This window comes from Pelodiscus sinensis, chromosome 1 (genome assembly GCF_052426305.1).
Source record: "Pelodiscus sinensis isolate ZL-2025 chromosome 1, ASM5242630v1, whole genome shotgun sequence".
NCBI lineage: Eukaryota > Metazoa > Chordata > Testudines > Trionychidae > Pelodiscus > Pelodiscus sinensis.
In genome coordinates, this window is record NC_143052.1 from 76,431,974 (window position 1) to 76,449,119 (window position 17,146).

At 44.6% G+C, this 17,146-nt stretch overlaps 1 protein-coding gene across 1 annotated transcript in view; it reads right to left on the reverse strand.

Annotated features, from left to right (window-relative positions):
* SLC6A15 (solute carrier family 6 member 15) overlaps positions 1 to 14,003 on the reverse strand; it is a 50,652-nt gene extending 36,649 nt beyond the window's left edge. Inside the window, exon 1 of the mRNA XM_006114016.5 lies at positions 13,588 to 14,003. The gene's annotated coding sequence lies outside the window, so the exon portion shown is untranslated. The remainder of the gene's footprint in view (positions 1 to 13,587) is intronic.
* Between the last annotated feature and the right edge of the window lie 3,143 nt (positions 14,004 to 17,146).

A 17,146-nucleotide genomic window follows, 5' to 3' on the forward strand; every position in this document is an offset into this window, starting at 1 on the left:
CTGTGGAAGAAGTAAAATTTCTACACTCTGGTGGTCCACACTAAACTCAAGATGTGACACTATTACAGGGGTGGGCAATAATTTTTTGCCGGGGGCCACTTCAAAAATTTCTGAAGTGACCCTAGGCCACATCAGAAGGGGAAGGGCCTTGAGTGGAAGGAGCGGAGCCAAGATACTTCCGGGTTCCACATCCCAGACCATGATTGGTTTGGGGGTGGGGAAGCACCTTTCTCTGCCCCCTCCCCCTTCCCCGTAGTGCCCATGCCCCTGGCTGGGAGGAGACTTTCCATGCTCCTCTGCCCCAGGCCAATCAGGGCCTGGAGGTGGGGGAGCGTGTGAAGTTTCCTCTGCTCTGTCCCTGCCCTGCATGAAGCTTAAAAGTGCCATATGCTCCTGGCAGGACAGGAGGAGGTTTCACATACTCCCCCACCCCCAGGCCAATCAGGGCCTGGGGGCGGGGGAGCATGCGAAGTCTTCTCACGCCTTGCCAGGAGTGCGCGGCACTTCTAAGTGCCAGGTGCTCCTCACAGGGTGGGGCCAAGGCAGAGTGGCACTTCAAAGAGGCAGCGCAGCATTAACACTCATGATTAATGTGTTAAAAAATTAACGTGTTCATCCTGTGCTGTGTTAATCATAGGCGTTAATGCAGGCCAATTGACAGCCCTACTAGAATTGTATTACACCGATTGATGTAACTCAACAGCAAAAAGCCAAAGCAAATATTTATTTTGACATAAAGTAAAGCATAATTATTGTTGATTCATAGCTTTCAAAAGGGAACATCTGAAAACACAAATCCTAACACAACTTTAATGGATGGTGTACAGTAGTTATTTTATTTTTATATATTCTATTTTGTATTTAATCAAAATTAAAAGCATTTGTTAAAAAGACTTAGAAAGTGTATAAATATATTGTGTATATATATATTTACTTGGTTTCAGTGCTCATTTGGACATTTTCATAACAAGAATAAAGTCAAAATAACAAGAAGTCCTATGGCACCTTATAGACTATCAGATTTATTGGAGCATAAGCTTTCGTGGGAAAAGACCCACTTCATCAGATACATGCATTTGTCGAAGTGGGTCTTTGCCCACGAAAGCTTATGAGGCCACATCTGGAGTATTGTGTCCAGTTCTGGGCCCCCCAAAATAGAAAGGATGTGGACGCACTGGAGAGGGTCCAGCGGAGGGTGACCAAAATGATTAGGGGGCTGGAGCACATGACCTATGAGGAGAGGCTGAGGGATTTGGGTTTATTTAATCCGCAGAAGAGAAGAGTGAAGGGAGATTTGATAGCAGCCTTCAATTTCCTGAAGGGAGGTTCCAAAGAGGATGGAGAGAGGCTGTTCTCAGCAGTGACGAATGGCAGAATGAGGAGCAATGGTCTCCAGTTACAGTGGGGGAAGTCTAGGTTGGGAAAACTGTTTCACTAGTAGGGTGGTAAGGCATTGCAATGGGTTACCTCGGGAGGTGGTAGAAGCTCCATCACTAGAGGTTTTTAAGTCTCGGCTTGACAAAGCCCTGGCTGGGTGATTTAGTTGGGATTGGTCCTGCTTTGGGCAGGGAGCTGGACTTGATGACCTCCTGAGGTTTCTTACAGCTCTTTGATTTATGTTCTTATATAAGACATTGGATTAGTCATCAAGATCCCTCACTCTACTTTCTGACCTTGCTCAAGTCACATCTCCATGCTTCAGTTTTCTCATCTGTAAAATGATGATGATACTTACCTACCTCTGAGATTTATGTGTGAACAGCTCTGAGCAAAGCTAATATGAGGATGCTCTACACCTTACAGGTACCTTGCAGGAGTAAACTCAAATACAGAGCAGGCTCCACCCACATCTGCTCATGAGCTAGAACAAAGAAAGTACAGTGAAAAAAGCTGAGGCCGAGAGAGGGAAAAAAAGAGAGCAGAAGCTAAGAGCTGTGTTGATCTGAAGAGGTTTGGACCAGTTCTGCTGATTGGACTTGGAGATTATGTAAAAGACGTCAATTCTGAATGGGAAATAGGAATGGGAGTGAGAAGGTAACAGAACTGATAGAAGTTTTGGAAGCAGGCTGTGATTAGAAACAATAGCTAAAATTGGTGTTTGCAGTCAGCTAATCACTCAACACTATGTTATAGTTTTCTGTTTAATACATGCAGAACTTTTGCTGCAATGCACCAGTATACTCCTTGCAGGTATCCAGAGCCTGCACTGTCTTCTTCCTGCCTATTCAAGCCCTTTGTTACCCTTCTGTCACGTTATTGGATTTTAAAGATCATTGCTGCACCCATGGGGGGGTGGAGTTGTTTGCCCCAAAGTATGTACAAAGGGGGCCATATGAGGTGTCAAATGAAAGCTTATGTTCTACTGATTCTATATGTGCTATTCACAGGAGTGGTTCGAGGAGTGCTGCCGGCAACTGGTGCCCTAGGCAGAATGCGCGATCGGCATCCCTGACTCCATAGCACTCAATGGTGTGACGTCATCATTGGATGTCACATTAAACACTGCACCCTAGGCAACTGCCAAGGTTGCCTACCTCCACAGGCCACCCCTGACTATTCATCTACTTGTATAATATCTGTATGTGGAGTTATAAATATGTATTCTGTGCTTATGCTGGACGGTTCTCTGTCTGAGACAGAAATCAATAGGCAAAGAATGTTCAGCCAGTGACTGTGCTAATTAGCAAAGCTCCAGGGACAATGGATTTCTAGGCGCGAATTCACACCTGAGGAATGCGTCTGGAAATCTGGATACTGGCAGAGCGGCCAGGGCATAATGGCTCCCAGCATGTGAAACAGATAGGTCACTCGACTATGTGACCTGCTCTGGCCAGGAAGAGGCCAGGAGAGGTATTTAAGTGCCATATGGCAATATCCATTTTGTTTTCAGTTCAGCTACTGATTCCAGATGCAGCCTTGCGAGGAACAGCAAGCTGGAAAGAACCATGGACCCATCCTGACATAGGATGTACACCAGAGACTTTTAAGATAGCAATTTATAACATCTCTGCTGAGAGCCTGCATCCAGAACTTGGTGATTTGATGCATGTAATGTATTCTCCTTAACAACCTTACACTTATGCTTTTCTTTCTTTTATTAATAAACCTTTAGACTCCAAAGGACTGGCCCAGCGTGATCTTGTGGGTAAGATCCAGAGTATAAATTGACTGAGAACTGTGGCTGGTTTCTTGGGACCGGAAGAACCCGTTCGGTATAGGTAGAATTGTGTTATATAACCCCTCACCTGTGTTAGGCCTGGGGCTGATTGTGGCACAGAGGGAGCTGGGCTATCAGAGGGGTTTTGCTAGTGAGGTTTCAGGCTGGCCAGATAGCAGCTGGAGCACACAGTAAGACTGGTTTGTGGCCTATTTTGGGAAGGTCTCCAGTCTGGGGCTGTAAGGAGCCCCGAGTTTGAGCAATGTGCCCTGAACGGTCACCCTCTGCTGTGCCCAGACCCGGCCCGGTCCATCATACCTTTTGCACCCTACAAGGTGGAAAAGTATAAGAGTGGCCGCTATAGTGCTCCTCAGTAGAAGCTGTCTGTAATAGCATTTGCCTTAGGTTATGTCTACACTGTATTCCTCTTTCGAGACAGGAATGCAAATGCAGCCGAAGGAAATTGCAAATGAAGCGCGGGTTTGAATTTCCCGTGCTTCATTTGCATAATTACGTCTGGCCACTATTTTGAAATACCCTAATACGGATAAAAAATGCTGTGTAAATGCGATTATTTTGCGAAAAAAACCCTTCTTTCGAAATAACCATTGCTCCTTATAAAATGAGTTTTAAGAGCTATTTTGAAAGAAGGGTTTTTTCTCAAAATAACAGCATCTACAGAGCATTTTTTATCTCAAAATAGGGTATTTCGAAATAGCGGCCAGATTATGCAAATGAAGCATGGGAAATTCAAGTCTACGCTTCATCTGCAATTTCGCTTGGCTACATTTGCATTCCTCTCTCGAAAGAGGAATGCAGTGTAGACATACCCCTAGTGAATTAATGTAGTTATGAATACCAAAAAGTTAATACAAATTTTTATAATAAAATTGTTCTATAGCTGAACATTAAGAACTTTAACTCTTTTAGGAAAACATGACATTCTCAGTTTCATCCATATTGTCTCTAAGGCACGAATCAAAAAAATGTCAATGAGCGTGGTAGAAACAGAGGAGTCAAGCTATATCTGACTTCATATTTCCCTTATAAAAGAGGTGAACTCATCTATATAAAGAGGCACACAGTTCTATGTGTTCCTGTGTGATTCTATCTAAGATGTGGAGAAATATAACAAAAGTCTTAACTGGAGTATTGTGTCCAGTTCTGTGCACCACATTTCAAGAAAGATGTGGAAAAATTGGAGAAGGTGCAGAGAAGAGCAACAAAAATGATTAAGGGTCTAGAAAACATGACCTATGAGGGAAGACTGAAGGAATTGGACATGTTTAGTTTAGAAAAGAGAAAACTGAGAGGGGACATGAGAGAAGTTTTCAAGTATCTAGAAGGTGTTACACAGAGGAGGGAGAAAAATTGTTCTCCTTGACCTTTGATGATGGGACAAGAAGGCAGCAAGGGAGGCTCAGGCTGACATTAGGAAAAACTTCCTGTCAGGGTGGTTAAACAGTGGAATAAATTGTCTAGGGAGGTTGTGGACTCTCCATCACTGGAGATATTTAAGAGCAGGCTGGACAGACATCTATCAGGGATAATGTAGATGGTGTTTGGTCCTGCCGGGAGGGCAGGGGACTGGGCTTGGTGACCTCTTGAGCTCCCTTCCAGTTCTAGTATTCTATGATTCTATGAAAGAAAATCTGACATTGCTATCTTATTATAGGCTCAAAAATGGACCTTTTGATTTTTCGTTTGGAGATATGAGGAAAAATAAGTATTTCTTCCTGAAATTAAATATTTTTACCCTATCAAAATAATTTAAAAACTCAGGTCCTAATTCACCACTCACATAAGTAGGCACATATCTTCCTGGGATCTCTCTTAAAACAGGTACTTCTTTTACAATCTCAAATACAGGCCAACTAAGTCCTTCATTTCTCCCTCTCATTCTGACTCTCAGATCCATAGGAGGATTCCTTCTGAAATTATTAGGCAAACAATATAGATCAACTAGTGGTTGAAACTATTTTAATGGAATCGTCAGACCTCAGGAAATATTTATTGACAGTTGGTTCATTGACTCAATGACAACTTTCTCCTTGCAAATCAGTGGCCCGACAGGGACTTACATTGGGGGATCTCCAATTTGCCATAAGGGAAATATCTAAGATTATTACATTTTGGAATTCTTGAGTGCCAGTTTTGTTCTGCATTTGTAGATTGTCACTAATAATTATCTCAGTTGTGGCCTCAAAAGATCCTTATTTTATCTCTTGTGCCTCTAATTTTCTCAACAGATTCCACAGACTTTTAAACGCTTGTCATTGTAGCAGGCAGGGATGCTTCTAGTGCCCACTTCAGGATCTTTCCTCATCTTAATCTGCAAAGTTCTTGATTGGACTGCTGGTTCCTAATTAGTCACTATTTTTTTCTGGACCTTGGAAAACTAGCTTGCTGACTACCTGTGCTGAGATTATCCATGGGCTAGAAGTTTTGGATACTGATGCCTCTAGTAGGGGGGCAGAGAAGGCCTAATAGACCCCATCCCATACCTCCTCCCCAAAGAATGTGCCTGTCGCTCAATCTCCCCACTCTGCAATAATGCTATCATCCAAGGAAAAGAAATCTGCATTCTGATGCTGTGAACCTGGATGGTATTGCACAAAAAGGCATTGGGGTCTAACTCCAGATACCAGCAAGTAATGCAAGTGTAAGTGACTCACTGACTGCCACCACTTAAGGTGTGCATAGTCTGAAACTAAATCACCTCTATTCAGTGGCTACCAAGGAACTGAGAAACTCTACTTTTTTTGACGGACAACTTAGCAGTTAGCTGACAGGAGCACTGTATCTAATTCCTATAGAAAAGAAAGGAAAAATAAATATTAGACCCACTCAGCTCTGACTGGTTAGATTTAAAATTGTAAGCCTTAAAATTTGTTACTAACTATGTGGAGAGAAACAGACCCCATCAGGACTCATGGGCTCTATCTCATCTCTGGAAGGAGAGTGGGGTCTAGTGGGTTACAGCAAGGGGGCAGATACATTTCAGCTCTATATAAGAACATCAGAATGCCCATACTGGGTCAGATCAAAGGTCCTTCTAGCCCAATATCCTGTTTTACTACAGTGGCCAATGCCAGGTGCTTCAGAAGGAATAAACAGAAAAGGCAATCATCATGATACATTCCCTGTCACCCATTCCCAGCTTCTGGCAAACAGAAACTAGGGACACCATCCCTTTTCCCAATCCAATATATCTTTTTTTAGATGGGGTGATCAGATCTGCATACAGTGTTCAAGATGTGGGCATACAATGACTTTATGTAGAGGCAATAAGGTATTTTGTCTTATTATCTATTCCTTTCCTAATGATTCCCAATATTCTGTTAGCTGTTTTAGTTTTTAGACTGCCACTGCACATTTAATGTTTTCTGGGAACTAGCCACAATGATTCCAAGATCTCTTTCTTGAGTGGTATCAGTTATTTTGTATGTATAGTTAGGATTATATTTTTCTATGTGCATTACTTTGCACTTATTCACACTGAATTCCATCTGTCTTTGTGTTGCCCAATCACCCAGTTTTGTTAAATCCCTTTGTAACTCTTTGCAGTCAGCTTTAGTTAAATCCCTGTTTACCCCTTTTTCAAGAACATTTGTAAGTTTCACAGAGTTGATCCAAATGCAAATCCCAGCAGTACAACACTCATTTCTACTTTCTTTCCCTCCCCCTGCCCGATCTTTTAAGGAGAATCCTGACAATGTTTTCATGATGATAAAGCAATCCTTCAATTACCTGAATTGAACTCCCTGCCCCAAAGGCAAAGCTGCAAGCAGCTGAAACTCTGTTGCATTTAAGAACTGCCTCTAGGGGTCAAGGCACACAGCTTTAAGCAGACCTTAAGTATGACATCTGGGGGTTCCAACCTTAGGAGGTGGGGCTGCTGCATTCCCTACTACTCTTCCCCGCCCCCCCCCCAGCACACACACACACATACAAATGGCGCCCTTCATAGCAGCCAAGTTGTACCAAAATATATCATCCAAATAGGCTTCTGCAAATTGGGTGTAGTTATATAGGGCTTGGTCCATAAACCTCTAGAATGACATGATGATACATTGAAAAAGCCATAGATGTGTGGAAAATACTGTCTCTTCTTTGGTATTCAGAGTATTTACCAGCATCATTTTATTAAATCACATGGAGTTAGACATTTAGGAATCCCAAAGCGGTTGAGGAGTTTGTTGACGGGTGGTATCATGTAGGCATCAAATTGTGATACTGCATGAAACCTCCAGAAGTCCTAGCCGAATGTAATGGTTCTACTAACTTTGGAAACCATACCACTGGGCTACACCAGAGATTGTTGGACTCGCCTAAGACTCTAGAATCAAAGGATACATCTAGACTATATGCCTCTGCCAACAGAGGCATGTAAAATAGGCTACCCGACATAGTCAATGAAGTGGGGATTTAAATATCCCCAGCTTCATTAAAATAAAAATGGTTGCCACACTGTGCTGGCTCAGCTGATCATCGGCACAGCGCATGAGTCAAGATGCGGATCAGTCGACAAGAGAAGCCTTTGTTGACCTCTCCCTTATGCCTTGTGAAACGAAGTTTACAGGAGCGGTCGACAAAGGCTTCCCTCGTCGACCAATCCGCATCTTGATTCGCACGCTGTGCCGACAATCAGCTGAGCCGGCACAGCGCGGCGGCCATTTTTATTTTCATGGCTTTGAGAATGGCTACTGCTCTTTCCAGGCCTCTTTAAGGAGTCCAGGATCCAATGAGGCTATCAGACAAATAAAGGTTCGAAGGGATAGAAGCCTGTTGACACCAGGGGCATCTCTTGTATAGCAAAAGGAGACAAGGAAGTAGTTATGCTGGCTCCCTGTGAGCACTAGCTCCCACTTTCTCTCTCCCACTACTGCCTCTGATAGAGAGGCAGCAGCATGGAGGGGTGGAGAAGGCCAGGAAGCTTTGCGGGAGCCGGTGCTTGTGGAGAGCCAGCTTTTAAGCCAACTGTCTCCAGGCATTGGCTCCTGCCTATCCCTCTCCCCCGTGCTGCTGCCTCTATGGGAGATGGGGCAGGTGGCTCCATGGAAGCCTGCACACATGGAGAACAGGCTTAAAAGCCAGCTCCCCTCATGTACTGGCTCCTGTCTGCCCCCCTTCTGTGGGAGGCAGCAGGGGGCACAGGCAGCTCTGCAGTAGCGGCACGTGTGGAAAGCTAGCTTAAAAGCTGTTTTCCTGCATGTACTGGCTCCTGTTTCCCTTCCCGCTAAGCTGCTGCCTCTGTGAAATGCAGCAGTGGGAGGAGGGGGGAGCAGGGGGCTCTGCAGGAGCTGGCACACGTGGCGAGATGACTTAAAAGCCAGCTCCCCCCTTCCCTCCCTTGCTGCCTCTGATACAGAGGCAGCAAGGGGGAGAGGGTTGCGTGCATCTGTTACGATTAACTGATTAATCCAGGCTTATCAGTAAATCATGTACATGGGTACATGCTAAAATCCCTACTAGTCATGTGGCCCACGTGGCTTTCTCCCACTGTGTGGCATGGCCTACTCACTCAGCTGTAACAAGATAAGTCTCAGGATCAGCAGAAGATCCTAATTTGCAAGGACAATACCTGGGGCTGGCTGAGTCATTTCAGAGTGGGAGCAGCTGGTAATTATTACTTCCGAAAACTGTTGCTGCCATTACAGCTTTCTTGTTGTTGATTGGGTGGCTTGCTGAGTCTCTTTCTGCACTTCTGGAAAAGCTGCTGGGAATATGCCTGGACCTGCTGCTGCTGAGCTAGGAGAAGTTTGATCATCTCCATGGTTCCCCTTTACACAAAAAAGTAAATCCCACTTCTAGCTCCAAGTTGTGGTATTGCTGCTGCTCCCCACTTTGGTGTGCAAAGTTTGGCTACCTATATGGGACTAAAAGCAAAACAAGCTAAACAAAAACAGCAACTATAAACAGGAACTCAGGATTTGGCTGTCTGAGCCTTTAACCAAGGAGGGGAAAAACACCTTCAAAATGCAAATGTTTAGTTCCTGATGAGCTCATCTTCTGTCCCAGTCTCATTCAGCTTTGCCCTGCGAGAAGCAGGCAGCCTTCTTTATTGGCTTGCTCATTCTTAATTCATCAGTATTTCTGGGTGGCCCTTTTAGGCCTCTGGAGAACTGTCTTGTAGGGTACCCAATCTGCGTGGATTTTCCTTGGATAGAAAATATTAGGGCTCTCATGCCACAACAGAGGGAGAGGAGAACTGATAGACCCCATTAGTGACACACAACTCGGGAGCTATTGAATGAGTCCTGCATCATGTTCATTTTTTCTGGATAGAATCTTTTTCAGGTTTATATGGAAATTGTTACAGAAAATTCCACGTTAGATTCAGCAAAGATGTCACATACTTTATGATCATTTTCTATGGGTATCTCACTCATGGTTAATAGTTTACTATCATAAGTCCATAGATGCTGGAATTAGTGCTGCTGGGAATGCTTCTGCACTACTTAGCTTGAATTGGTTTCCATAATATAGAGTAGGGTTTCCCAAATGTTTTCAGCTGAAGAACCCTTATGGAGTCCTGAAAATATGGAGGAACCCTTGTACTGTGATTTTTAAGTCAATAGATACTCAAATAAATAGACAAAGTTTTGGTATTCTGTTTTTATTTCTTGTATATTTCTTATAAATTCTTTTTTTCCCCCAAGAAAACAACCAGAAAATTAGTTACAAAATAATAGGATTATACAATTGTCATTGATATTTTCTGGCAAAGCCCCTGGACCAATCGCATGGAGGCCCAAGGCTCCATGGAGCACACTCTGGGAAACTCTGATATATAGAATTTACAGTTCTGTTCAAGGACTTTCAGCACCTTGCTATTTAAATTGTTTCAGCACTCCTGCTTAAGTCTCCACGCCTTCAATTGTAATTGGGAGGAAGGCAATGGACATGTAGTGACGAAAACATCCACCTGGTCAACACAAGGCACAAAAGCAAATGTACATGGATTTTCCTTTTTTTGCCCTAATCATGAGTTTGCCTTTGCATTATGATAAAAAGCTTAGCAAAAACCCTTATTCCTTGAGCCTTAGTTGCGGTAGGAAAGTAAATAAAGGTATTTTAAATATTACAAAGGGGCCAGATTCACATGGAGAATTAGCTTCCTAGTTTCTACTTTAAGCACCTAAATGCACCACTACTAAATACAAACACCTTGTTCAGCTACTGTCTAATTTCATTCATCACCTACATTTTTGCAGCAAAACTTCTCTAAGCACCTATGTCCCTGCCTTTCAGCATGTGTACTACTGCCTCATTCTAGACATCTGGATGTTTAAATCCCAGTATAAAGCAATAACTGAGGCCTGCAGCAAACAGTAGATACGTTAGCATTTCTCTAAAAAAAAGTCACAAGAATATTTTATAATAGAAACTATTAGGCCCGTGGTGTCCAACACGCCAGCCAATAGCCACATGTGGCTATTTGGCTGGTTGAGTGTGACTGTTTGGTTTGAACAATGTAACAATGTGGCTATTTGGCTAGGTAAGCGTGACTAGTTCGCTATAGCAGTAATCAGAACTGGTTGGACAACATGGTATGCAATGTTAATCTAGGGATTGTTACCAACTCTTCCCAAGGACCAAAAATGCTAAAAGCCCGCATTAACTAAAGTGGTTTAGTCAGATATCTTAATTCAATCAACTGTAATTTCATAGTAGATTTTATAGAACTTAATACTTAAGTGGTGACAAGGTATTATTTTGCATAAAGAGGATTGAAATGGTAAACAGCAAGTGAGGACAAAAGTCTCTGTAACTCAGCAAAAATAATTTCACAACATGAAAGCCCCTTCACGGAAACATGTGGTTGTCAAATCACTTGTCTGAAAAACTGCTTTTGATATTTACATCATGAGATAGTTATCCAAAGAAGATGACAATGAGGTATTTGATAGGAAAGAACATGAAGGAAAATATTGTATTTTAATATTAAAAGATACAAACACTTTTCAAATAGAGAACCCAAATTCAGACAATAAATAAAGCATGTTTTCTAACAGTGAGAGTAATTAACCATTTGAAAAACTTACCACGTGTTGTGTTGGATTCTCCATCATCTACAATTTATTAAATCAATCCTGGCTGTTTTTCTAAAAGATATGCAAATATTTTGGGGTGACCTATGACCTATGCTATACAGGTGGTCAGACTGGATGGTCACAGTGTTCCCTTCTGGCCCTGGAGTCTATGAATCAATGCATCAGCTGTATTCTGCAAAAGCAACTTGAATTGCATCAGCAACTTCTTACTTTCACTGCTGCTGGCACATGTGAACCTCTATGAAAGAACCCAATTCTGAATTCTAAGATCAAAATCAACAGGAAGTTGCCCTCCCCTTGTAGTTAGAGTGTAGTATTGACCTTCTAGGGAGCAGTCTGTATGCAAGAAGATGTTTTCTTAACTGCTCCCATTTATAAATTCAAGACTTCTATAATGGCTAAGAAATCCAAAATGGAGAAATCCTGATTTGGGTATCCTAACATTTAGTTAACTAAATTTCCTTTCTAATAAAAAAAACCCCAATACAAATAGATGTCTTGAAAGTTGAAACACAAGGACCATGAGGAGCTTTTGTCATTTTTATCAAAGCGAGAAAGTTGTCTGGAGAACATATCTTAGCACAGGCTTAATGTCTGATGTAACACCTGACTCTCAGAAAATCATTATTGTTCAGCATGCTGATTTTTGCATTTTTGAGGGAAAAAGAAAACAAAAGAAAACAGCATTTTTATCCTCTATTAAAAGTAATGATTGCCTCCTAAAAGACTATGTTTGAAAGACAGTGTTTTGAAGACTTGTGTTTTGAAAATAGGCTCTCTCCTATACCAAAGCTCCTACACCCACCGCAACTGATATGTAGCAATACTAAATACCAGATAATCTAAAATGGCTGATTCCCACAGTAATAGAAGACGGTGATTTAACATTTAACACATACAATTAAATTCGGAGCAACTGAAATCTACATTCCTTTGCATCCCTATGCGCATCATGGCATGATATCTATTAACCCTATGTGCGTCCTCTATCAAATCCAAGCAAGACAGAGAAATGCGAAACCTCACTGCATGGCTGGCAATTCATGCTCATACTAGCAGCCCCAAAAGGAAAACATTACAGGAGCATGTAGGCAATAAGGAGGATTATCAAAGGAATCCAAGAGCCGCAGAGTCCAATCACAGCATGAAAATGATGGGCCTGAATCTCTCCTCTCCCTTAGAATATATTTGTGTATATGTGCGCTGGAAAGGATGTATGAGCCTTAAAATGCGGGGGGGAGGGACGGGGGAGGAATCTAAGACCAAAAAAAATTGAGGAGAGATCCTCATTAACATAGCCACCCAAACATGGCTGTCATCACAGAAGACCAAGCCTGGTGCCTTCCCCCGAGTTACTCCAGCCAGACTGGGTTACGGAAGGCGGGGGAAGAGGGAGCACGCACCAGCCGGATTACTAGCTGCATGGCTACATAGAATGAGACAGCATCCGGACCTCTTCCTTTCCACTGCTAAAACGAGCTCAGATCCTGGCCCCAGACCCCGATCTCCAAACTAATGTGACAATCGCCTCCTCTGAGCAGATCCTGCCTTCTGAGGTTATTTCCCTAATCTCTCCTCCAGTCGCAGTCCGGAATTAGAGAGATTCCGATTTGGGAACCGCTACAAGCGCGACCGGCGCTATTCATCCTTTCATCCCTGATTAAGATCAGGCAGTTCCCTGCTAATACGCCTTGGAGCCACCGAAATAGCTACATCCAGAAACGTATGTCTCCAGATGCCATGGTCCTTCCCCGAGCTGGAGACACGCGCAGGCGACCCAGGCGTTTTGAAGCCGGCAGGACCCGAAGGAAACGCTTTGGGTCCGTTCACACGAGGGAAAGGAACTCCCCGCCAAAAGAGAAACAAAAAGCCGCCCCCCACTGAAACAAAGCACGCGGCGCCCCCTTCCATCTGGCCGTACTACTGTCTCCCCAAGGGCAACGACAGGCGACTTTCCCACCGACCAGGCGACTTTCAATCCAGCCAGGGGTATCTCCTTGGGATTGATGAGTCTGTGGCAATGCTCCTGGTGCCCGCAACGGAGGAAACGCCGGGAGGGAAGACCCCCCCCCCCCTTGTCTATAGACAAGCAGCGGGAGTGGGGGGGGGGGGGATCTCTCGTTACAGTCCACAAACCCCGTCACTGGCACTAATCTACAAGACAAACCGTGGCTCCCAACCATGTGTTTCTCCCCCCCCCCTCCCTCCGCCGCTCAGCCCCCCAAGTCCAGCTGACGAGCGCACACTAAAGCACCGCTGCCTCGGGAGGGCTAAAGCCTCCAGCATCTTATGGCGACTCCTGCCGCTTCCCGTCCAGCCCTCCACCCACCTCCGCCATCCCCCCCTGCCTGGCGGTGCGGCCGCCTCACCTACCTTTCCTGTGGGGCGGCCCCCGGAGCGAGGCCCTGCAGCAGAGGCTGGGTGCTTGGAGTGAATGAATGAGCGTGACGGAGCCGAGATGCTGGCGCACATATGCCCAGCTGTCCTATGCAGAGGCGGCTTAAAGGCGGACAAAAAATATCCGAGGGGGTGGGGAGCGGTGGAAGGAGGGAAGGCAGGGCTGGGGGGGGAGAGGAAGGGGGGAGGGAGTGGAGCCGCACCTCCCTTGACGCAGAGGAAACTATGCAACACCCGCCCGCAGTTGCATTCTCCTTGTTCAGCCAGGGATGGGGGGCGATGGTGTGGGGAGGGGTGTGGAGAAAGGCGGCGACCCCTAGTGCTCCATTCCGCTCAGCTGCCGGGTGGTCCTTCAACCTGTTTGTTTAGGCTGTTTGTGTTCAGGAATTATCAGCAGCCCCCAGCTGGCCCCACCCTGTCTCCTGCCTGGAACTGGCCATGCCATCTGCAGTGTGCTCCTTGCCCTGTCTCACAAAGGCAATGGACATCTTCTCATCCTCCTCCCCTTTGCTACCACTACTGCACCCTCAGTGCAAAACTGCAAGGTACATGTCTGCCCTAGGGTTATGGGAAAGTGAAACTGTTATTGCTCTTACTGTGCCCTTAGCTCAGACCCACCACCTCCGCTGCAGCCAGGGGGAATGGAAAATTGGGATCAGTAAGGCAACAGGGGGAAGGGATGTGTGCAGGTATCTGTGTTTTGTGGTTGACATACTCATAAAAGAAGGGTGGATGCCCAGAGATGGAAGAATACAAGAGTGTAAGCAGCGAACGGTACATATAAGAGGATGTGGAGGAGATGAGTTGTGTAGCAGGGAAGAAGTCCAGCTGTATGCTGTAGAATTGATGAGGCTGGAGAGCGAGGATGAGTAGTTGTGCTGGGACTGGAGCAGTGGATGATGGAGTGAGGAAGAAGCAGTCTCTGTAGGATGGGAGAGTAGGAAAATGGAAGAGTTGAGGTGAAGAGGTGATTTGGGAAAATAGCAAGATGGAGGCCTGAGGTGTGCTCTGATCATGAAGAGCATTACATTCGAAAATTCAAGATCAGATGTTAAAATGCATGAGTTCTGCAGCAATATGGTAGGTGACTTCTAAAGGACTGCAATATATTGGCAGGGAGACATTTCACTGTGAAACATCAATTTAGTTCTCTTGTGAATATGCATAATAATACAGTTTTAATTATATGATCACATACTGTTTTTCTTACAGGACCTTTTTCTTCATTCAGTACACAGGATAGATGATGCTTACTGAGGGTGCATCTAGACAGCAGCGTTATTTCAGAATAACAGCCGTTATTCCAAAATAACAATGCGAGCGTCTACACAGCAATTCTGTTATTTTGAATTAAATTTGAAATAATGGATGGCTTATTCCAAGTTCGGTAAACCTCATTCTATGAGGAATAGTGCCTATTCCATGAGGAATAACACCTATTCCATGAAGAATAGCAAACACAAACTAGCTAGAGACATAAAGGGTAACAAGAAGACATTCTATAAATATATTAGAAGCAAGAGGAAGATCAAGGACAGAGTAGGCCTGTTACTCAGTGAAAAGGGAGAGGAAACTTGGAAATGGCAGAGGTGCTTAATGACTTCTTTGTTTTGGTCTTCACCAAGAAAACTGATGATGAAGGAATGCCTAACATAATGAATGCTAGTGGAAATGGGGTAGGTTTAGAAGATAAAATAAAATAGAACACATTAAAAATTACTTAGAAAAGTTAAATGTCTGCAAGTCACCAGAGTCTGATGAAATGCATCCTAGAATACTCAAGAAGGAGATGGAGGAGGTATCTGAGCCTTTTGCTATCATCTTTGAAAATTCATGGAAAACAGGAGAGATTTCAGAAGACTGGAAAAGGGCAAATATAGTGCCCACCTATTAAAAGGAAAATAAGAACAACTCAGGAAATTACAGACCAGTCAGTTTAACTTCTATGCCAGGAAATATAAAGGATCAAGTAATTAACAAATTCATCTGCAAATATCTGGAAGAAAATAAGGCGATAGGTAACAGCCAGCATGGATTTGTAAAAAGCAAATCATGTCAAACTAATCTGATAGCTTTCTTTGATAGGATAACGAGTCTTGTGGATGAAGGAGAAGCAGTGGATGAGGTATACCTAGACTTTAGTAAGGCATTTGAGACGGTCTCACATGATCTTACTATCAATAAACTAGGCAAATAAAACTTAAATAGGACTACTATAAGGTGGGTGCATAACTGGCCAGATAACTTTTTCAGAAAGTAGTTATTAATGGTTCACATTCATCCTGGAAGGGCATAACAGGTGGGATTCCGCAGGGGTCTTTTGGGGGATGGGTTCTGTTCAATGTCTTTATCAACTATTTAGATATTGGCATAGAGAGTTCGTTTATTATGTTTGTAGATGATACCAAGCTGGGAGGGCTGCAGCTGGGAAGAGTTGCTTTGGAGGATAGGGTCATAATTCAAAATTATCTGGACAAATTGGAGAAATGGTCTGAGGTAAATAGGATGAAGTTCAATAAGGCCAAATGCAAAGTACTACACCCAGGGTATGTCTACACTACAAAGTTAGTTCGAACTAACGGACGTTAGTTCGAACTAACTTTAATAGGTGCTACACTAGCGCTCCGCTAGTTCGAATTTGAATCGAACTAGCGGAGCGCTTAGATCGAACTAGGTAAACCTCATTTTACGAGGACTAACGCCTAGTTCGAACTAGCTAGTTCGAACTAAGGGCTGTGTAGCCCTTTAGTTCGAACTAGTGGGAGGCTAGCCCTCCCCAGGTTTCCCTGGTGGCCACTCTGGCCAACACCAGGGAAACTCTATGCCCCCCTCCCGGCCCCGGACCCCTTAAAGGGGCACGGGCTGGCTACGGTGCCCGTGCCAGGTGCAAGCCTGCCAGCACCCAGCTATCAGACCCTGCACCTGGCACAGCACAGAGCCACCCACCCGATGCCCCCCAGCCCACCCCCTCTTGCCGGGACCAGGCTGGCGGCTCCCGGGAGCTTGCCCTGGACCGCAAGAGGCGGGCACCTTCCTGGGCTAGTGCGGACATCGTGGACCTCGTCCACGATCTCCGCACTAGGCACAGGAAAGTGGCCGTCTAGGGCAGGAGAGCTGCAAGCCTGGCCACCCAGGACCAGGTGTGCATGAAAATCAAGGGGGTCCACTGAGACCCCCGACACTGAGCCCTGAGCTTACAATGGCCGTCCTGGGTCAGACCAAAGGTCCATCTAGCCCAGTAGCCTGTCTGCCGACAGCGGCCAACCCTAGGGACCCTGGAGGGGATGGACCGAAGACACTGACCAAGCCATTTGTCTCGTGCCATCCCTCTCCAGCCTTCCACAAACTTTGGGCAGGGACACCACTCCTACCCTCTGGCTAATAGGACTCCATGGACCCAACCTCCATGACTTTATCTCACTTCCCTTTAAACTCTGTTCTAGTTCTAGCCTTCACAGCCTCCTGCAGCAAGGAGTTCCACAGGTTAACTATTTGCTTTGTCAAGAACAACAACTTTCTCTTACTAGTTTCAAGC